This window comes from Lissotriton helveticus, chromosome 12 (genome assembly GCF_964261635.1).
Source record: "Lissotriton helveticus chromosome 12, aLisHel1.1, whole genome shotgun sequence".
Taxonomy (NCBI): Eukaryota; Metazoa; Chordata; class Amphibia; order Caudata; family Salamandridae; genus Lissotriton; species Lissotriton helveticus.
In genome coordinates, this window is record NC_136073.1 from 130,435,321 (window position 1) to 130,453,855 (window position 18,535).

Consider the following 18,535-nt stretch of genomic DNA (forward strand, 5'->3'; position numbering starts at 1 on the left):
ACACACCTGGCGCAGATCTTCTATTCTGTCTATTAGACCTGCATCTCCCCTGTACCTCCTCAAGCCATCTGTATGTGAAGCAAGAAAAAGTTAAGGAGCGGTCCATCTACACTTTTATAGGGAGGATGCTGCCGTGAGCTCCTCCCAGCTAATCACACAAACAGCAGTAAAGCAAGATAACTACACAGTTAGGGGGGACTGCATGGATAGGTTTTTGAGGAATTATTGAAACTGACCTCAGTGACCCATGATCAGAGCTGTGGCTAATGACTGCGTGCCCAATTATGATGAAGCAAGCACCATGGCTCGTAGGGGCCCCACAACACGCTTTTCTTAGCTCATTGAATTAAAGTATAAACCTCTGCCATGTATGAGTGGTAAAGGCTTGTTAATTTGGTTGCTTTTCCAATTCACGTCTGACAACAAGATGAAGGAACATTGGGGCATCAGAAGCTTTGGAAAGTAGCCACCAACCTCAGAGAAAGAGAGAAAGAGGGAAAAGGCAGTATGAGGTGTGGAGAAAACAGCAGCAGGTACAAGGAGCTCAAATTAGATTAATGGCGCCTAAATAGAGCACATAAAGGAACAGTTACAAATCTAAGAAAAGGGAAAGAAAGACTAGGAAAAAAACACGGAAAGAGCCTGTAGATAAAATTCTCTTCCTGGGACAGCAGGCTAAGAGAAATTACACAGGGTGCAGTTAAGCTTGTAACACGGGGAGAATAGAAAAGAAAATGCAGTTTTATGAAGTGTGTTTGCCTAATCCAGCAAGCACTTTTATTTTATTTTTCTATTTGCTTCTTTTATTGGTAAAGTAAGTTTCAAGTGCATGAATGGTATGACTGAGAGAGCCAGGGTATAATAATTTGAAGTGTTTGCACCAGCGCTAATGTAGGACGAGAGTTATAGCAAAGATATGAAAGGGGTAGCGATAATAAATATGTGAAAGGGCAATAGTGACACCAAAATAAGCCACCTATTTATAAAACTGACATGGAAGAAATTCTAAAGGTTAACTTCTGAAATTGTAGCCGATGTTAAAAAGTTTCTCGTTGTTGGCAGGATTCGAACCTGCGCGGGGAGACCCCAATGGATTTCTAGTCCATCGCCTTAACCACTCGGCCACAACAACTGACTGTAAGTTTTGTGCAAATAATCTGTATGAAAGTTTTCAATGTGTCCCACAGCAAATTCCTGGTATTCTGCAATGCACTTTTTTAAAATAATGTATTTTTCAGCAGGCACATTCTCTCCTAAAAACAAAAATTGCATGAGTATATCTCTAGTTTGGAAAAGGATAGGCTTTCATGCATACTCTCATGTGGCACTCAAGTTTTTGGGACCCTATTGCACTCTGTTTTCGTGCTGCTTTTAGTCTATGGCCCATATTACAGAAGTCTACCATCTTTGAGTATTTGAGGCTCCTTTGTAAGTGCTTTATCTTTTTTACTTGAAGAGCTATATAATAAAGGGGTCAGGGAAAGGTTGCATTTATGGAAGATAAAAGAAGGCACACTTGTCTCACCAAATGCCGTAGAGAAACCTGATGTTTTACTCATGTTATCCTTAGTTTGTTTTTGTTAGACCTTGCATTCTTAAGGTGGCCTCAACCCTACCTTATTGCTTTTCACCTACGCATTTTGCTGTATCTTTTTGTTGGCCTTAGGACTCTGATCACTTTATTGCTACTAATCAGTGCTGAAGTGAACGTGCTTCTTCCCTAATCATGTGTGTAATTGGAGTATACCTGACTGACAGATTTCATTGACTTGAAAGCCCCTTGTAAAGTGGTATACCATATACCCAGGAACTGATTGTGCCGCCCAAAAAAGTATCATTTCAAACCTGTCTCAAGCCTGCTACTGCAGTGCGTGTGCTGCAGTGTACTGCCACTTCGACTTGCCATTTAAAACTACTTGCCAAGCCTTAAACTCCAATTTTATTACATATAATTAACCAAAAAGTAGGCCCTAGGTAGTCCTAGGGGCATCATGCTATGTAAGTAAAAGGTAAGACATGTACTGTGGTAGTTTGCATGTCCTGGTAGTACAAAACAGTCTATTACATTTTTCACTACTGTGAGGTCTGCCCCTCTCGTAGGTTAGCATTGGGTATTCCCTTATACTTTTTGGGGGGTAATTCCATATCAGAGAGGAGAAGCTTTATTTATTTATTGATAAATCCTATTTACTGGTGAGGTTGGATTTAACTTTACTACTTTATAAATGCCATTTTTAGAGAGTGAGCATTTCTCTGCACTTACTGCTTTATTTGCCTGAAAACCTGTCTCCAATTGACGTCTGGATTGGGCTGCGAGACAGCTACATTTGTGCATTCCCTCTAGACAGCCACAATACAGGTCACTCAACTGCAACTGCATTCATCTGCATTCTGATTGGCATGGGGGAGAGCTCCATTCCCCCACCGCAAATAGGTTCAAGAACGATAATTTATGTCAGTAGGTACAATATAGCTACATCTTATAATCATGTGTGTTAAAATAATTTGTCGTTAGATCGTTTAAATATTTTAAAGGATCTGTTTTTAATAGACATTTTACAAAAACAACTGGTACATTTGGTAATTCTGTAAAAGAAAAACCCAACTGCCGTGACATTGCCAACCACAATGCCGTGACTCGGATTCGAACCGAGGTTGCTGCGGCCACAATGCAGAGTACTAACCACTATACGATCACGGCGAGCTACTTGGGCTCAATAACATACAGTGACATGGAGAATTTATAATTCGGTACACTCAGGGAACTCCTGTGATAGGCTGAATGTGTTAATTGCTTCCTCATTCCTTATACAAAGGCTTTGTCTCCTCAGTGGTTGATTGGCTGAAACTGTTTCCTGGCCGCCTGCTTGTGAACTGCCAGGAGTCAAAGATCACACATACACTTGTGGGCCTGTGATGGGACACCAATGCAGAGAAACACACCTGGCGCAGATCTTCTATACTGTCTAGTAGACCTGCATCTCCCCTGTACCTCCTCAAGCCATCTGTATGTGAAGCAAGAAAGAGTTAAGGAGCGGTCCATCTACACTTTTATAGGGAGGATGCTGCCATGAGCTCCTCCCAGCTAATCACACAAACAGCAGTAAAGCAAGATAACTACACAGTTAGGGGGGACTGCATGGTTAGGTTTTTGAGGAATTATTGAAACTGACCTCAGTGACCCATGATCAGAGCTGTGGCTAATGACTGCGTGCCTAATTATGATGAAGCAAGCACCATGGCTCGTAGGGGCCCCACAACACGCTTTTCTTAGCTCAATTAAAGTATAAACCTCTGCCATATATGAGTGGTAAAGGCTTGTTAATTTGGTTGCTTTTCCAATTCACGTCTGACAACAAGATGAAGGAACATTGGGGCATCAGAAGCTTTGGAAAGTAGCCACCAACCTCAGAGAAAGAGAGAAAGAGGGAAAAGGCAGTATGAGGTGTGGAGAAAACAGCAGCAGGTACAAGGAGCTCAAATGAGATTAATGGCGCCTAAATAGAGCACGTAAAGGAACAGTTACAAATCTAAGAAAAAGGAAAGAAAGACTAGGAAAAAAACACGGAAAGAGCCTGTAGATAAAATTCTCTTCCTGGGACAGCAGGCTAAGAGAAATTACACAGGGAGCAGTTAAGCTTGTAACACGGGGAGAATAGAAAAGAAAATGCAGTTTTATGAAGTGTGTTGCCTAATCCAGCAAGCACTTTTGTTTTATTTTTCTATTTGCTTCTTTTATTGGTAAAGTAAGTTTCAAGTGCATGAATGGTATGACTGAGAGAGCCAGTGTATAATAATTTGAAGTGTTTGCACCAGCGCTAATGTAGGACGAGAGTTATAGCAAAGATATGAAAGGGGGAGCGATAATAAATATGTGAAAGGGCAATAGTGACACCAAAATAAGCCACCTATTTATAAAACTGACATGGAAGAAATTCTAAAGGTTAGCTTCTGAAATTGTAGCCGATGTTAAAAAGTTTCTCGTTGTTGGCAGGATTCAAACCTGCGCGGGGGGACCCCAATGGATTTCTAGTCCATCGCCTTAACCACTCGGCCACAACAACTGACTGCAAGTTTTGTGCAAATAATCTGTATGAAAGTTTTCAAGGTGTCCCACAGAAAATTCCTGATATCCTGCAATGCACTTTTTAAAAATAATGTTTTTTTCAGCAGGCACATTCTCTCCTAAAAACAAAAATAAGGCTACATCTTATAATCATGTGTGTTTAAATAATTTGTCGTTAGATCGTTTAAATATTTTAAAGGATCTGTTTTTAATAGACATTTTACAAAAACAACTGGTACGTTTGGTAATTCTGTAAAAGAAAAACCCAACTGCCGTGAGATTGCCAACCACAATGCCGTGACTCGGATTCGAACCGAGGTTGCTGCGGCCACAACGCAGAGTACTAACCACTATACGATCACGGCGAGCTACTTGGGCTCAATAACATACAGTGACATGGAGAATTTATAATTCGAAACACTCAGGGAACTCCTGTGATAGGCTGAATGTGTTCATTGCTTCCTCATTCCTTATACAAAGGCTTTGTCTCCTCAGTGGTTGATAGGCTGAAACCGTTTCCTGGCCGCCTGCTTGTGAACTGCCAGAAGTCAAAGATCACAAATACACTTGTGGGCCTGTGATGGGACACCAATGCAGAGAAACACACCTGGCGCAGATCTTCTATTCTGTCTATTAGACCTGCATCTCCCCTGTACCTCCTCAAGCCATCTGTATGTGAAGCAAGAAAAAGTTAAGGAGCGGTCCATCTACACTTTTATAGGGAGGATGCTGCCGTGAGCTCCTCCCAGCTAATCACACAAACAGCAGTAAAGCAAGATAACTACACAGTTAGGGGGGACTGCATGGATAGGTTTTTGAGGAATTATTGAAACTGACCTCAGTGACCCATGATCAGAGCTGTGGCTAATGACTGCGTGCCCAATTATGATGAAGCAAGCACCATGGCTCGTAGGGGCCCCACAACACGCTTTTCTTAGCTCATTGAATTAAAGTATAAACCTCTGCCATGTATGAGTGGTAAAGGCTTGTTAATTTGGTTGCTTTTCCAATTCACGTCTGACAACAAGATGAAGGAACATTGGGGCATCAGAAGCTTTGGAAAGTAGCCACCAACCTCAGAGAAAGAGAGAAAGAGGGAAAAGGCAGTATGAGGTGTGGAGAAAACAGCAGCAGGTACAAGGAGCTCAAATTAGATTAATGGCGCCTAAATAGAGCACATAAAGGAACAGTTACAAATCTAAGAAAAGGGAAAGAAAGACTAGGAAAAAAACACGGAAAGAGCCTGTAGATAAAATTCTCTTCCTGGGACAGCAGGCTAAGAGAAATTACACAGGGAGCAGTTAAGCTTGTAACACGGGGAGAATAGAAAAGAAAATGCAGTTTTATGAAGTGTGTTTGCCTAATCCAGCAAGCACTTTTGTTTTATTTTTCTATTTGCTTCTTTTATTGGTAAAGTAAGTTTCAAGTGCATGAATGGTATGACTGAGAGAGCCAGGGTATAATAATTTGAAGTGTTTGCACCAGCGCTAATGTAGGACGAGAGTTATAGCAAAGATATGAAAGGGGTAGCGATAATAAATATGTGAAAGGGCAATAGTGACACCAAAATAAGCCACCTATTTATAAAACTGACATGGAAGAAATTCTAAAGGTTAACTTCTGAAATTGTAGCCGATGTTAAAAAGCTTCTCGTTGTTGGCAGGATTCGAACCTGCGCGGGGAGACCCCAATGGATTTCTAGTCCATCGCCTTAACCACTCAGCCACAACAACTGACTGTAAGTTTTGTGCAAATAATCTGTATGAAAGTTTTCAAGGTGTCCCAAAGCAAATTCCTGGTATTCTGCAATGCACTTTTTAAAAATAATGTTTTTTTCAGCAGGCACATTCTCTCCTAAAAACAAAAATTGCATGAGTATATCTCTAGGTTGGAAAAGGATAGGCTTTCATGCATACTCTCATGTGGCACTCAAGTTTTCGTGCTGCTTTTAGTCTATGGCCCATATTACAGAAGTCTACCATCTTTGAGTATTTGAGGCTCCTTTGTAAGTGCTTTATCTTTTTTACTTGAAGAGCTATATAATAAAGGGGTCAGGGAAAGATTGCATTTATGGAAGATAAAAGAAGGCACACTTGTCTCACCAAATGCCGTAGAGAAACCTGATGTTTTACTCATGTTATCCTTAGTTTGTTTTTGTTAGACCTTGCATTCTTAAGGTGGCCTCAACCCTACCTTATTGCTTTTCACCTACGCATTTTGCTGTATCTTTTTGTTGGCCTTAGGACTCTGATCACTTTATTGCTACTAATCAGTGCTGAAGTGAACGTGCTTCTTCCCAAATCATGTGTGTAATTGGAGTATACCTGACTGACAGATTTCATTGACTTGAAAGCCCCTTGTAAAGTGGTATACCATATACCCAGGAACTGATTGTGCCGCCCAAAAAAGGATCATTTCAAACCTGTCTCAAGCCTGCTACTGCAGTGCCTGTGCTGCAGTGTACTGCCACTTCGACTTGCCATTTAAAACTACTTGCCAAGCCTTAAACTCCAATTTTATTACATATAATTAACCAAAAGGTAGGCCCTAGGTAGTCCTAGGGGCATCATGCTATGTAAGTAAAAGGTAAGACATGTACTGTGGTAGTTTGCATGTCCTGGTAGTACAAAACAGTCTATTACATTTTTCACTACTGTGAGGTCTGCCCCTCTCGTAGGTTAGCATTGGGTATTCCCTTATACTTTTTGGGGGGTAATTCCATATCAGAGAGGAGAAGCTTTATTTATTTATTGATAAATCCTATTTACTGGTGAGGTTGGATTTAACTTTACTACTTTATAAATGCCATTTTTAGAGAGTGAGCATTTCTCTGCACTTACTGCTCTATTTGCCTGAAAACCTGTCTCCAATTGACGTCTGGATTGGGCTGCGAGACAGCTACATTTGTGCATTCCCTCTAGACAGCCACAACACAGGTCACTCAACTGCAACTGCATTCATCTGCATTCTGATTGGCATGGGGGAGAGCTCCATTCCCCCACCGCAAATAGGTTCAAGAACGATAATTTATGTCAGTAGGTACAATATAGCTACATCTTATAATCATGTGTGTTAAAATAATTTGTCGTTAGATCGTTTAAATATTTTAAAGGATCTGTTTTTAATAGACATTTTACAAAAACAACTGGTACATTTTGTAATTCTGTAAAAGAAAAACCCAACTGCCGTGACATTGCCAACCACAATGCCGTGACTCGGATTCGAACCAAGGTTGCTGCGGCCACAACGCAGAGTACTAACCACTATACGATCACGGCGAGCTACTTGGGCTCAATAACATACAGTGACATGGAGAATTTATAATTCGAAACACTCAGGGAACTCCTGTGATAGGCTGAATGTGTTCATTGCTTCCTCATTCCTTATACAAAGGCTTTGTCTCCTCAGTGGTTGATAGGCTGAAACCGTTTCCTGGCCGCCTGCTTGTGAACTGCCAGAAGTCAAAGATCACACATACACTTGTGGGCCTGTGATGGGACACCAATGCAGATAAATACACCTGGCGCAGATCTTCTATTCTGTCTATTAGACCTGCATCTCCCCTGTACCTCCTCAAGCCATCTGTATGTGAAGCAAGAAAAAGTTAAGGAGCGGTCCATCTATACTTTTATAGGGAGGATGCTGCCGTGAGCTCCTCCCAGCTAATCACACAAACAGCAGTAAAGCAAGGGGGGGGGACTGCATGGTTAGGTTTTTGAGGAATTATTGAAACTGACCTCAGTGACCCATGATCAGAGCTGTGGCTAATGACTGCGCGCCCAATTATGATGAAGCAAGCACCATGGCTCGTAGGGGCCCCACAACACGCTTTTCTTAGCTCATTGAATTAAAGTATAAACCTCTGCCATGTATGAGTGGTAAAGGCTTGTTAATTTGGTTGCTTTTCCAATTCACGTCTGACAACAAGATGAAGGAACATTGGGGCATCAGAAGCTTTGGAAAGTAGCCACCAACCTCAGAGAAAGAGAGAAAGAGGGAAAAGGCAGTATGAGGTGTGGAGAAAACAGCAGCAGGTACAAGGAGCTCAAATGAGATTAATGGCGCCTAAATAGAGCACATAAAGGAACAGTTACAAATCTAAGAAAAGGGAAAGAAAGACTAGGAAAAAAACACGGAAAGAGCCTGTAGATAAAATTCTCTTCCTGGGACAGCAGGCTAAGAGAAATTACACAGGGTGCAGTTAAGCTTGTAACACGGGGAGAATAGAAAAGAAAATGCAGTTTTATGAAGTGTATTTGCCTAATCCAGCAAGCACTTTTATTTTATTTTTCTATTTGCTTCTTTTATTGGTAAAGTAAGTTTCAAGTGCATGAATGGTATGACTGAGAGAGCCAGGGTATAATAATTTGAAGTGTTTGCACCAGCGCTAATGTAGGACGAGAGTTATAGCAAAGATATGAAAGGGGTAGCGATAATAAATATGTGAAAGGGCAATAGTGACACCAAAATAAGGCACCTATTTATAAAACTGACATGGAAGAAATTCTAAAGGTTAACTTCTGAAATTGTAGCCGATGTTAAAAAGTTTCTCGTTGTTGGCAGGATTCGAACCTGCGCGGGGAGACCCCAATGGATTTCTAGTCCATCGCCTTAACCACTCGGCCACAACAACTGACTGTAAGTTTTGTGCAAATAATCTGTATGAAAGTTTTCAATGTGTCCCACAGCAAATTCCTGGTATTCTGCAATGCACTTTTTTAAAATAATGTATTTTTCAGCAGGCACATTCTCTCCTAAAAACAAAAATTGCATGAGTATATCTCTAGTTTGGAAAAGGATAGGCTTTCATGCATACTCTCATGTGGCACTCAAGTTTTTGGGACCCTATTGCACTCTGTTTTCGTGCTGCTTTTAGTCTATGGCCCATATTACAGAAGTCTACCATCTTTGAGTATTTGAGGCTCCTTTGTAAGTGCTTTATCTTTTTTACTTGAAGAGCTATATAATAAAGGGGTCAGGGAAAGGTTGCATTTATGGAAGATAAAAGAAGGCACACTTGTCTCACCAAATGCCGTAGAGAAACCTGATGTTTTACTCATGTTATCCTTAGTTTGTTTTTGTTAGACCTTGCATTCTTAAGGTGGCCTCAACCCTACCTTATTGCTTTTCACCTACGCATTTTGCTGTATCTTTTTGTTGGCCTTAGGACTCTGATCACTTTATTGCTACTAATCAGTGCTGAAGTGAACGTGCTTCTTCCCTAATCATGTGTGTAATTGGAGTATACCTGACTGACAGATTTCATTGACTTGAAAGCCCCTTGTAAAGTGGTATACCATATACCCAGGAACTGATTGTGCCGCCCAAAAAAGTATAATTTCAAACCTGTCTCAAGCCTGCTACTGCAGTGCGTGTGCTGCAGTGTACTGCCACTTCGACTTGTCATTTAAAACTACTTGCCAAGCCTTAAACTCCAATTTTATTACATATAATTAACCAAAAGGTAGGCCCTAGGTAGTCCTAGGGGCATCATGCTATGTAAGTAAAAGGTAAGACATGTACTGTGGTAGTTTGCATGTCCTGGTAGTACAAAACAGTCTATTACATTTTTCACTACTGTGAGGTCTGCCCCTCTCGTAGGTTAGCATTGGGTATTCCCTTATACTTTTTGGGGGGTAATTCCATATCAGAGAGGAGAAGCTTTATTTATTTATTGATAAATCCTATTTACTGGTGAGGTTGGATTTAACTTTACTACTTTATAAATGCCATTTTTAGAGAGTGAGCATTTCTCTGCACTTACTGCTTTATTTGCCTGAAAACCTGTCTCCAATTGACGTCTGGATTGGGCTGCGAGACAGCTACATTTGTGCATTCCCTCTAGACAGCCACAATACAGGTCACTCAACTGCAACTGCATTCATCTGCATTCTGATTGGCATGGGGGAGAGCTCCATTCCCCCACCGCAAATAGGTTCAAGAACGATAATTTATGTCAGTAGGTACAATATAGCTACATCTTATAATCATGTTTGTTAAAATAATTTGTCGTTAGATCGTTTAAATATTTTAAAGGATCTGTTTTTAATAGACATTTTACAAAAACAACTGGTACATTTGGTAATTCTGTAAAAGAAAAACCCAACTGCCGTGACATTGCCAACCACAATGCCGTGACTCGGATTCGAACCAAGGTTGCTGCGGCCACAACGCAGAGTACTAACCACTATACGATCACGGCGAGCTACTTGGGCTCAATAACATACAGTGACATGGAGAATTTATAATTCGGTACACTCAGGGAACTCCTGTGATAGGCTGAATGTGTTAATTGCTTCCTCATTCCTTATACAAAGGCTTTGTCTCCTCAGTGGTTGATTGGCTGAAACTGTTTCCTGGCCGCCTGCTTGTGAACTGCCAGGAGTCAAAGATCACACATACACTTGTGGGCCTGTGATGGGACACCAATGCAGAGAAACACACCTGGCGCAGATCTTCTATACTGTCTAGTAGACCTGCATCTCCCCTGTACCTCCTCAAGCCATCTGTATGTGAAGCAAGAAAGAGTTAAGGAGCGGTCCATCTACACTTTTATAGGGAGGATGCTGCCATGAGCTCCTCCCAGCTAATCACACAAACAGCAGTAAAGCAAGATAACTACACAGTTAGGGGGGACTGCATGGTTAGGTTTTTGAGGAATTATTGAAACTGACCTCAGTGACCCATGATCAGAGCTGTGGCTAATGACTGCGTGCCTAATTATGATGAAGCAAGCACCATGGCTCGTAGGGGCCCCACAACACGCTTTTCTTAGCTCAATTAAAGTATAAACCTCTGCCATATATGAGTAGTAAAGGCTTGTTAATTTGGTTGCTTTTCCAATTCACGTCTGACAACAAGATGAAGGAACATTGGGGCATCAGAAGCTTTGGAAAGTAGCCACCAACCTCAGAGAAAGAGAGAAAGAGGGAAAAGGCAGTATGAGGTGTGGAGAAAACAGCAGCAGGTACAAGGAGCTCAAATGAGATTAATGGCGCCTAAATAGAGCACGTAAAGGAACAGTTACAAATCTAAGAAAAAGGAAAGAAAGACTAGGAAAAAAACACGGAAAGAGCCTGTAGATAAAATTCTCTTCCTGGGACAGCAGGCTAAAAGAAATTACACAGGGAGCAGTTAAGCTTGTAACACGGGGAGAATAGAAAAGAAAATGCAGTGTTATGAAGTGTGTTGCCTAATCCAGCAAGCACTTTTGTTTTATTTTTCTATTTGCTTCTTTTATTGGTAAAGTAAGTTTCAAGTGCATGAATGGTATGACTGAGAGAGCCAGTGTATAATAATTTGAAGTGTTTGCACCAGCGCTAATGTAGGACGAGAGTTATAGCAAAGATATGAAAGGGGTAGCGATAATAAATATGTGAAAGGGCAATAGTGACACCAAAATAAGCCACCTATTTATAAAACTGACATGGAAGAAATTCTAAAGGTTAGCTTCTGAAATTGTAGCCGATGTTAAAAAGTTTCTCGTTGTTGGCAGGATTCGAACCTGCGCGGGGGGACCCCAATGGATTTCTAGTCCATCGCCTTAACCACTCGGCCACAACAACTGACTGCAAGTTTTGTGCAAATAATCTGTATGAAAGTTTTCAAGGTGTCCCACAGAAAATTCCTGATATCCTGCAATGCACTTTTTAAAAATAATGTTTTTTTCAGCAGGCACATTCTCTCCTAAAAACAAAAATAAGGCTACATCTTATAATCATGTGTGTTTAAATAATTTGTCGTTAGATCGTTTAAATATTTTAAAGGATCTGTTTTTAATAGACATTTTACAAAAACAACTGGTACATTTGGTAATTCTGTAAAAGAAAAACCCAACTGCTGTGAGATTGCCAACCACAATGCCGTGACTCGGATTCGAACCGAGGTTGCTGCGGCCACAACGCAGAGTACTAACCACTATACGATCACGGCGAGCTACTTGGGCTCAATAACATACAGTGACATGGAGAATTTATAATTCAAAACACTCAGGGAACTCCTGTGATAGGCTGAATGTGTTCATTGCTTCCTCATTCCTTATACAAAGGCTTTGTCTCCTCAGTGGTTGATAGGCTGAAACCGTTTCCTGGCCGCCTGCTTGTGAACTGCCAGAAGTCAAAGATCACAAATACACTTGTGGGCCTGTGATGGGACACCAATGCAGAGAAACACACCTGGCGCAGATCTTCTATTCTGTCTATTAGACCTGCATCTCCCCTGTACCTCCTCAAGCCATCTGTATGTGAAGCAAGAAAAAGTTAAGGAGCGGTCCATCTACACTTTTATAGGGAGGATGCTGCCGTGAGCTCCTCCCAGCTAATCACACAAACAGCAGTAAAGCAAGACAACTACACAGTTAGGGGGGACTGCATGGATAGGTTTTTGAGGAATTATTGAAACTGACCTCAGTGACCCATGATCAGAGCTGTGGCTAATGACTGCGTGCCCAATTATGATGAAGCAAGCACCATGGCTCGTAGGGGCCCCACAACACGCTTTTCTTAGCTCATTGAATTAAAGTATAAACCTCTGCCATGTATGAGTGGTAAAGGCTTGTTAATTTGGTTGCTTTTCCAATTCACGTCTGACAACAAGATGAAGGAACATTGGGGCATCAGAAGCTTTGGAAAGTAGCCACCAACCTCAGAGAAAGAGAGAAAGAGGGAAAAGGCAGTATGAGGTGTGGAGAAAACTGCAGCAGGTACAAGGAGCTCAAATTAGATTAATGGCGCCTAAATAGAGCACATAAAGGAACAGTTACAAATCTAAGAAAAGGGAAAGAAAGACTAGGAAAAAAACACGGAAAGAGCCTGTAGATAAAATTCTCTTCCTGGGACAGCAGGCTAAGAGAAATTACACAGGGAGCAGTTAAGCTTGTAACACGGGGAGAATAGAAAAGAAAATGCAGTTTTATGAAGTGTGTTTGCCTAATCCAGCAAGCACTTTTGTTTTATTTTTCTATTTGCTTCTTTTATTGGTAAAGTAAGTTTCAAGTGCATGAATGGTATGACTGAGAGAGCCAGGGTATAATAATTTGAAGTGTTTGCACCAGCGCTAATGTAGGACGAGAGTTATAGCAAAGATATGAAAGGGGTAGCGATAATAAATATGTGAAAGGGCAATAGTGACACCAAAATAAGCCACCTATTTATAAAACTGACATGGAAGAAATTCTAAAGGTTAACTTCTGAAATTGTAGCCGATGTTAAAAAGTTTCTCGTTGTTGGCAGGATTCGAACCTGCGCGGGGAGACCCCAATGGATTTCTAGTCCATCGCCTTAACCACTCAGCCACAACAACTGACTGTAAGTTTTGTGCAAATAATCTGTATGAAAGTTTTCAAGGTGTCCCAAAGCAAATTCCTGGTATTCTGCAATGCACTTTTTAAAAATAATGTTTTTTTCAGCAGGCACATTCTCTCCTAAAAACAAAAATTGCATGAGTATATCTCTAGGTTGGAAAAGGATAGGCTTTCATGCATACTCTCATGTGGCACTCAAGTTTTCGTGCTGCTTTTAGTCTATGGCCCATATTACAGAAGTCTACCATCTTTGAGTATTTGAGGCTCCTTTGTAAGTGCTTTATCTTTTTTACTTGAAGAGCTATATAATAAATGGGTCAGGGAAAGATTGCATTTATGGAAGATAAAAGAAGGCACACTTGTCTCACCAAATGCCGTAGAGAAACCTGATGTTTTACTCATGTTATCCTTAGTTTGTTTTTGTTAGACCTTGCATTCTTAAGGTGGCCTCAACCCTACCTTATTGCTTTTCACCTACGCATTTTGCTGTATCTTTTTGTTGGCCTTAGGACTCTGATCACTTTATTGCTACTAATCAGTGCTGAAGTGAACGTGCTTCTTCCCAAATCATGTGTGTAATTGGAGTATACCTGACTGACAGATTTCATTGACTTGAAAGCCCCTTGTAAAGTGGTATACCATATTCCCAGGAACTGATTGTGCCACCCAAAAAAGTATCATTTCAAACCTGTCTCAAGCCTGCTACTGCAGTGCCTGTGCTGCAGTGTACTGCCACTTCGACTTGCCATTTAAAACTACTTGCCAAGCCTTAAACTCCAATTTTATTACATATAATTAACCAAAAGGTAGGCCCTAGGTAGTCCTAGGGGCATCATGCTATGTAAGTAAAAGGTAAGACATGTACTGTGGTAGTTTGCATGTCCTGGTAGTACAAAACAGTCTATTACATTTTTCACTACTGTGAGGTCTGCCCCTCTCGTAGGTTAGCATTGGGTATTCCCTTATACTTTTTGGGGGGTAATTCCATATCAGAGAGGAGAAGCTTTATTTATTTATTGATAAATCCTATTTACTGGTGAGGTTGGATTTAACTTTACTACTTTATAAATGCAATTTTTAGAGAGTGAGCATTTCTCTGCACTTACTGCTCTATTTGTCTGAAAACCTGTCTCCAATTGACGTCTGGATTGGGCTGCGAGACAGCTACATTTGTGCATTCCCTCTAGACAGCCACAATACAGGTCACTCAACTGCAACTGCATTCATCTGCATTCTGATTGGCATGGGGGAGAGCTCCATTCCCCCACCGCAAATAGGTTCAAGAACGATAATTTATGTCAGTAGGTACAATATAGCTACATCTTATAATCATGTGTGTTAAAATAATTTGTCGTTAGATCGTTTAAATATTTTAAAGGATCTGTTTTTAATAGACATTTTACAAAAACAACTGGTACATTTTGTAATTCTGTAAAAGAAAAACCCAACTGCCGTGACATTGCCAACCACAATGCTGTGACTCGGATTCGAACCAAGGTTGCTGCGGCCACAACGCAGAGTACTAACCACTATACCAGGACGATCACGGCGAGCTACTTGGGCTCAATAACATACAGTGACATGGAGAATTTATAATTTGGTACACTCGGGGAACTCCTGTGATAGGCTGAATGTGTTAATTGCTTCCTCATTCCTTATACAAAGGCTTTCTCTCCTCAGTGGTTGATAGGCTGAAACTGTTTCCTGGCCGCCTGCTTGTGAACTGCCAGGAGTCAAAGATCACACATACACTTGTGGGCCTGTGATGGGATACCAATGCAGAGAAACACACCTGGCGCAGATCTTCTATACTGTCTAGTAGACCTGCATCTCCCCTGTACCTCCTCAAGCCATCTGTATGTGAAGCAAGAAAGAGTTAAGGAGCGGTCCATCTACACTTTTATAGGGAGGATGCTGCCATGAGCTCCTCCCAGCTAATCACACAAACAGCAGTAAAGCAAGATAACTACACAGTTAGGGGGGACTGCATGGTTAGGTTTTTGAGGAATTATTGAAACTGACCTCAGTGACCCATGATCAGAGCTGTGGCTAATGACTGCATGCCTAATTATGATGAAGCAAGCACCATGGCTCGTAGGGGCCCCACAACACGCTTTTCTTAGCTCAATTAAAGTATAAACCTCTGCCATATATGAGTGGTAAAGGCTTGTTAATTTGGTTGCTTTTCCAATTCACGTCTGACAACAAGATGAAGGAACATTGGGGCATCAGAAGCTTTGGAAAGTAGCCACCAACCTCAGAGAAAGAGAGAAAGAGGGAAAAGGCAGTATGAGGTGTGGAGAAAACAGCAGCAGGTACAAGGAGCTCAAATGAGATTAATGGCGCCTAAATAGAGCACGTAAAGGAACAGTTACAAATCTAAGAAAAAGGAAAGAAAGACTAGGAAAAAAACACGGAAAGAGCCTGTAGATAAAATTCTCTTCCTGGGACAGCAGGCTAAGAGAAGTTACACAGGGAGCAGTTAAGCTTGTAACACGGGGAGAATAGAAAAGAAAATGCAGTTTTATGAAGTGTGTTGCCTAATCCAGCAAGCACTTTTGTTTTATTTTTCTATTTGCTTCTTTTATTGGTAAAGTAAGTTTCAAGTGCATGAATGGTATGACTGAGAGAGCCAGGGTATAATAATTTGAAGTGTTTGCACCAGCGCTAATGTAGGACGAGAGTTATAGCAAAGATATGAAAGGGGTAGCGATAATAAATATGTGAAAGGGCAATAGTGACACCAAAATAAGCCACCTATTTATAAAACTGACATGGAAGAAATTCTAAAGGTTAGCTTCTGAAATTGTAGCCGATGTTAAAAAGTTTCTCGTTGTTGGCAGGATTCGAACCTGCGCGGGGAGACCCCAATGGATTTCTAGTCCATCGCCTTAACCACTCGGCCACAACAACTGACTGTAAGTTTTGTGCAAATAATCTGCATGAAAGTTTTCAAGGTGTCCCACAGAAAATTCCTGGTATTCTGCAATGCACTTTTTAAAAATAATGTTTTTTTCAGCAGGCACATTCTCTCCTAAAAACAAAAATTGCATGAGTATATCTCTAGGTTGGAAAAGGATAGGCTTTCATGCATACTCTCATGTGGCACTCAAGTTTTCGTGCTGCTTTTAGTCTATGGCCCATATTACAGAAGTCTACCATCTTTGAGTATTTGAGGCTCCTTTGTAAGTGCTTTATCTTTTTTACTTGAAGAGCTATATAATAAAGGGGTCAGGGAAAGATTGCATTTATGGAAGATAAAAGAAGGCACACTTGTCTCACCAAATGCCGTAGAGAAACCTGATGTTTTACTCATGTTATCCTTAGTTTGTTTTTGTTAGACCTTGCATTCTTAAGGTGGCCTCAACCCTACCTTATTGCTTTTCACCTACGCATTTTGCTGTATCTTTTTGTTGGCCTTAGGACTCTGATCACTTTATTGCTACTAATCAGTGCTGAAGTGAACGTGCTTCTTCCCAAATCATGTGTGTAATTGGAGTATACCTGACTGACAGATTTCATTGACTTGAAAGCCCCTTGTAAAGTGGTATACCATATACCCAGGAACTGATTGTGCCGCCCAAAAAAGTATCATTTCAAACCTGTCTCAAGCCTGCTACTGCAGTACCTGTGCTGCAGTGTACTGCCACTTCGACTTGCCATTTAAAACTACTTGCCAAGCCTTAAACTCCAATTTTATTACATATAATTAACCAAAAGGTAGGCCCTAGGTAGTCCTAGGGGCATCATGCTATGTAAGTAAAAGGTAAGACATGTACTGTGGTAGTTTGCATGTCCTGGTAGTACAAAACAGTCTATTACATTTTTCACTACTGTAGGTTAGCATTGGGTATTCCCTTATACTTTTTGGGGGGTAATTCCATATCAGAGAGGAGAAGCTTTATTTATTTATTGATAAATCCTATTTACTGGTGAGGTTGGATTTAACTTTACTACTTTATAAATGCCATTTTTAGAGAGTGAGCATTTCTCTGCACTTACTGCTCTATTTGTCTGAAAACCTGTCTCCAATTGACGTCTGGATTGGGCTGCGAGACAGCTACATTTGTGCATTCCCTCTAGACAGCCACAATACAGGTCACTCAACTGCAACTGCATTCATCTGCATTCTGATTGGCATGGGGGAGAGCTCCATTCCCCCACCGCAAATAGGTTCAAGAACGATAATTTATGTCAGTAGGTACAATATAGCTACATCTTATAATCATGTGTGTTAAAATAATTTGTCGTTAGATCGTTTAAATATTTTAAAGGATCTGTTTTTAATAGACATTTTACAAAAACAACTGGTACATTTTGTAATTCTGTAAAAGAAAAACCCAACTGCCGTGACATTGCCAACCACAATGCTGTGACTCGGATTCGAACCAAGGTTGCTGCGGCCACAACGCAGAGTACTAACCACTATACCAGGACGATCACGGCGAGCTACTTGGGCTCAATAACATACAGTGACATGGAGAATTTATAATTTGGTACACTCGGGGAACTCCTGTGATAGGCTGAATGTGTTAATTGCTTCCTCATTCCTTATACAAAGGCTTTCTCTCCTCAGTGGTTGATAGGCTGAAACTGTTTCCTGGCCGCCTGCTTGTGAACTGCCAGGAGTCAAAGATCACACATACACTTGTGGGCCTGTGATGGGATACCAATGCAGAGAAACACACCTGGCGCAGATCTTCTATACTGTCTAGTAGACCTGCATCTCCCCTGTACCTCCTCAAGCCATCTGTATGTGAAGCAAGAAAGAGTTAAGGAGCGGTCCATCTACACTTTTATAGGGAGGATGCTGCCATGAGCTCCTCCCAGCTAATCACACAAACAGCAGTAAAGCAAGATAACTACACAGTTAGGGGGGACTGCATGGTTAGGTTTTTGAGGAATTATTGAAACTGACCTCAGTGACCCATGATCAGAGCTGTGGCTAATGACTGCATGCCTAATTATGATGAAGCAAGCACCATGGCTCGTAGGGGCCCCACAACACGCTTTTCTTAGCTCAATTAAAGTATAAACCTCTGCCATATATGAGTGGTAAAGGCTTGTTAATTTGGTTGCTTTTCCAATTCACGTCTGACAACAAGATGAAGGAACATTGGGGCATCAGAAGCTTTGGAAAGTAGCCACCAACCTCAGAGAAAGAGAGA

The 18,535-nt window shown here is 41.1% G+C and overlaps 11 non-coding genes across 11 annotated transcripts; all 11 read right to left on the reverse strand.

The window, feature by feature from the left end:
• Positions 1-1,050: 1,050 nt before the first annotated feature.
• TRNAS-AGA (transfer RNA serine (anticodon AGA)) lies at positions 1,051-1,132 on the reverse strand. Its single transcript has one exon. It is a non-coding gene; the product is annotated as a tRNA-Ser (tRNA).
• Positions 1,133-3,982: 2,850 nt separating this feature from the next.
• TRNAS-AGA (transfer RNA serine (anticodon AGA)) lies at positions 3,983-4,064 on the reverse strand. The gene has a single exon. It is a non-coding gene; the product is annotated as a tRNA-Ser (tRNA).
• Positions 4,065-4,359: 295 nt separating this feature from the next.
• Positions 4,360-4,431, reverse strand: TRNAH-GUG (transfer RNA histidin (anticodon GUG)). The gene has a single exon. It is a non-coding gene; the product is annotated as a tRNA-His (tRNA).
• A 1,286-nt stretch (positions 4,432-5,717) lies between these two features.
• Positions 5,718-5,799, reverse strand: TRNAS-AGA (transfer RNA serine (anticodon AGA)). Its single transcript has one exon. It is a non-coding gene; the product is annotated as a tRNA-Ser (tRNA).
• A 1,473-nt stretch (positions 5,800-7,272) lies between these two features.
• Positions 7,273-7,344, reverse strand: TRNAH-GUG (transfer RNA histidin (anticodon GUG)). The gene has a single exon. It is a non-coding gene; the product is annotated as a tRNA-His (tRNA).
• Positions 7,345-8,617: 1,273 nt separating this feature from the next.
• On the reverse strand, positions 8,618-8,699 carry TRNAS-AGA (transfer RNA serine (anticodon AGA)). Its single transcript has one exon. It is a non-coding gene; the product is annotated as a tRNA-Ser (tRNA).
• A 1,497-nt stretch (positions 8,700-10,196) lies between these two features.
• TRNAH-GUG (transfer RNA histidin (anticodon GUG)) lies at positions 10,197-10,268 on the reverse strand. Its single transcript has one exon. It is a non-coding gene; the product is annotated as a tRNA-His (tRNA).
• Positions 10,269-11,549: 1,281 nt separating this feature from the next.
• TRNAS-AGA (transfer RNA serine (anticodon AGA)) lies at positions 11,550-11,631 on the reverse strand. Its single transcript has one exon. It is a non-coding gene; the product is annotated as a tRNA-Ser (tRNA).
• Positions 11,632-11,926: 295 nt separating this feature from the next.
• Positions 11,927-11,998, reverse strand: TRNAH-GUG (transfer RNA histidin (anticodon GUG)). Its single transcript has one exon. It is a non-coding gene; the product is annotated as a tRNA-His (tRNA).
• A 1,286-nt stretch (positions 11,999-13,284) lies between these two features.
• On the reverse strand, positions 13,285-13,366 carry TRNAS-AGA (transfer RNA serine (anticodon AGA)). The gene has a single exon. It is a non-coding gene; the product is annotated as a tRNA-Ser (tRNA).
• A 2,832-nt stretch (positions 13,367-16,198) lies between these two features.
• Positions 16,199-16,280, reverse strand: TRNAS-AGA (transfer RNA serine (anticodon AGA)). The gene has a single exon. It is a non-coding gene; the product is annotated as a tRNA-Ser (tRNA).
• Between the last annotated feature and the right edge of the window lie 2,255 nt (positions 16,281-18,535).